Raw genomic sequence first — 3,659 nt, 5'->3', positions numbered from 1 at the left:
TGAACATGAACACGGACCATTCCCTATCTACTTTCTGGAGCTCATGCAAAACGATCAATTTGACTAAGCCGTGATGAAACAATGAGGTCTCACAGGCTTCCTTCTTTAACTGAACCTTGTCACACATTTTGCCTAGGCTACGAAACAAGTAGAAAGGAAAATCAAGCGATATCTTCCCAGTGAAATGGAGCAGAAGCTTGAAGTGATAAGAATATACCTTATGATACCTCCCTTCGCAGGTGAAGTACCTCTGTATGCAGGTAAGTAGGTTAGCATATGAATCTTTGACAAAACTTCTTGGTACTGACTTGTTTAAGTCTGAATCAATGAACTCCGGTTTCAGAAATTCCTTGCAGGGGGTCATATCAAACTTAAAATTTTTAAACCATCGTTCCTGTCCTCTTGGAATCTCAGTGACTGTGGATATAATCTCTGGAGAGATTTGCAATTCAAGTACCCCAACTTTCGAATTCAGTCCTGTGAAATTTAAGGCAAATTCCTTGGTGACTTGCATATGACCTCCTTGAAGTTTTTCGCAAAACCTCCAACAGCCAACCTATTTGAAAGCTTGTTCAACCTCATCGTTCTTCAGGATGACATCTAAACCCTCAGGTTCATTCCTCAGGCATCTGCCTGACCTATGCTCTTTTCTTTCTGCAGACCCCTCCATGAAATTCCAGCGGAATGAGAATTTGAAAGACTGGCACTGTCTCAATCTTCGATCACTGCCTCGCTTGATCACTGAATTCAAATTGAATGCTTGCCAATTTTCTCCTCATGCATGAACCCAAACATAGTTATGACTATGAATACTTGGCTTCTTTTTGAAACTTGCAATCTGAGCGTACCAAGACATTTAACGACCCTAATGATGAGGATAAGCGGTTGAATGTGATAGGCAAAGTGCATGGACTGACCACTAATGATGTAAGGATAACTGATTTTTGATAGATTTGACAGCTGGATGAGATTTGCTACGGATCTGCACGAATCCCCGATTTCGTAGCGCAGCCAGTGTAAATTCTGGGTTTTGCGCTACGAAAACACCTAGACTGGGTTTTGCGCTACAAAAACTCCTAGACAGTTTCGTAGCGCATAAGAACCTTGAAACAAGCTTCGACATGTGGAGTTAATGTGAGATATGAGACCAATAATATACAAGAACAGAGAATTGACCCCTTTTGACATACCAACAAGACTCTTATTCAAAATCTTAGACTCTAAAACATCACGGAAAAACTAGACCAAGACTGACACCACTCTTTTGGAAAAAATTGATGCTCAGAATTTGAAATTCTTCTTAAGTGATAATAGAAGCCACGCACATTCCAGGAGGACAGTGGATAATCCATGAACAGAGGGGCATTTCACAGTACCAATACTACCACAGGCCTTACATAGACCAAATCTACCCCCAGGTGGATGACCACTGATTTTTTGAAGATGTGTCGAGTATATATGATGATGTAAAAAGCTAGTTATTACTTATGAACAGCATCCTGCGAGGTGCAATTATATATTTTGTTTACTATACAAACATCCCATGTGATGATTTTTGTTTATTGACACAGACATGTACAGGAAGGATATATAGACTCTAAAGCCATGGAGGAAATTCGCATATGCTGAACAACATTTACTACATGTAATTTTTCACCGTATAATGAAAAATTACGATTCTTCCGATGGAAACAAAAAAGAGAACTCTAAATAATAAGATATAATGATATATACTTTATTTTAAATCTCGTAATTAATCTTCCTTTTATAAGTAAGAAATTAGATTTTAAAAACTCATAAAATGAATCCATAAATTAATAACAATAATAAATAATATTGAATATTATATTATATTATCGTTTAACATAAAATAATTTTTAAACACAGTCAAATTTATCAAAATCATAATTTAATAAAAAATAATAGAATATGTTAAAGATATCTTAAATTACTTAAAATATGTGATATAATATTGCAGATTTATTGAATATCCTAAGTCTATATTTTAGAAATGTAATAACATTTTTTATTTTATTTCATAATTATAATAATAATGAATAAATTTTTTAATTGATTAATGATTAAGAATAATAATTTTCAGTCTATCAGACATACAATAAATATTGAGGGGTATATTATTAAGGCACTTTATGATGTGAAGGTCATTGGTTCAAAACTTTATGGGCAAAAATCTAACCATGTTAAGGGTTTTTTGCAGCTGAGGCGGGGTGTAATCTTCAGATGATTTTGACTGCTTAGATGCCCTTTGTCGCATTTTTCTCAAGCCAAAGGTTAAGTTTGTAGTCATCTCAAGGCTCACACAACTTAGCAAAAAAAAAACATAATAATAATCTCAAACTTAAAATAAACTAAAAGTTTGAGAAATGTTTCTCCCTGCATCCTTATGCGAGTGGAAATCTTTGGGTGATTTTGACTGCTTAGATGCCCTTTGTCGCATTGTCTCAAGCCAAAGTTTAAGTTTGTAGTCATCTCAGGACTCACACAACTTAGAAAAAACAAAAATAATTAAAAAACTTAAACTTAAAATAAACTAAAAATTTGAGAAATGTTTCTCCCTACATCCTTATGCTAGTGGAAGAGACGACTCAAGTTATGAGGTATGGTGGTTTTAAGTCTCATACTTACTTTTCTAATTTTGTTGAATCATATTTTGGTTTTGAGTTCTACGGGTTTTAGAGTGGTTTTTAGATGTGTATCATTCGTGAGGCTTTTGAGTTTGGCTTTATGACTTCTTCTAGTGGGAGGGGATTGTAATTAGGTGGTGTTGCATAGTGTGTTTGGTTCAGAGGTATCTTTATATTTTTAAACCGAGTTTGCTTGTTTTCTTCCATCATCCTCCATTTGTCTTTGGCCTTTGGTTGGCACATCATCTCTTTCTCCACTTTGGACCAGTCTTTGTCTTTTATCCTGTCCTGAAATTTTCTTTATGAGGCACTATGCCTTGGCAAAGAATGTGCATTCAAGGGGAAATGGTGGTAGAGGCCAACATGGCCATCCCAAGGCCCAAGCTAAAGTTCAAGATGCCACTATCGTGTTTAACTCATTCATGTCACCCCTCAAACATCAATGAGGAAATTAAATAGTCATAATCTCATGTTTTTAATGATCGCTAGACATTTTTTTGATTCAAATATCATGGAGGAAGTTGTTAACTTGCTCCATGACCCTTGACACACGAGGAGAAGAAAGAAACAATATCTAAACATAGTCACATTACATTTATCATTGAATACTCTCTTAGGAAGTGTTATGAAAGAAAAACACAAGGAATAAAATGACATTATATCTTCTTTAAATGAAATTTAAAGGGTGCAGTTAAAAACCACCTCCAATATTTGGCTCATATAGAGAACCACCTACTGAAACCATTTACTCCTAATTCTAGTGCAAAAGACTCTTAAATGGTGACCTCATCAAATTATTATTTAGCTTATATCATATTATATTATAATTTCATGTTTCGTTATGGTTTACTATAATGATTATATATAGTTATTATCTCCAATAAACTTTGTATTTTAACTTTGCATAGTACATTACTTAACATTTTAAAGTAATACGATTATATAATTAATTATATATATATATATATATATAAATTAGAATTTTTTTAGGGAAAACATTCTAAGTTCAAATTA

This window comes from Pinus tabuliformis, chromosome 3_1 (assembly GCF_031772625.1).
Source record: "Pinus tabuliformis cultivar Carrire ecotype Pingquan chromosome 3_1, CPIR1, whole genome shotgun sequence".
Taxonomy (NCBI): Eukaryota; Viridiplantae; Streptophyta; class Pinopsida; order Pinales; family Pinaceae; genus Pinus; species Pinus tabuliformis.
The sequence above is the reverse complement of the archived record's forward strand: the minus strand, read 5'-3'. Positions refer to the sequence as shown.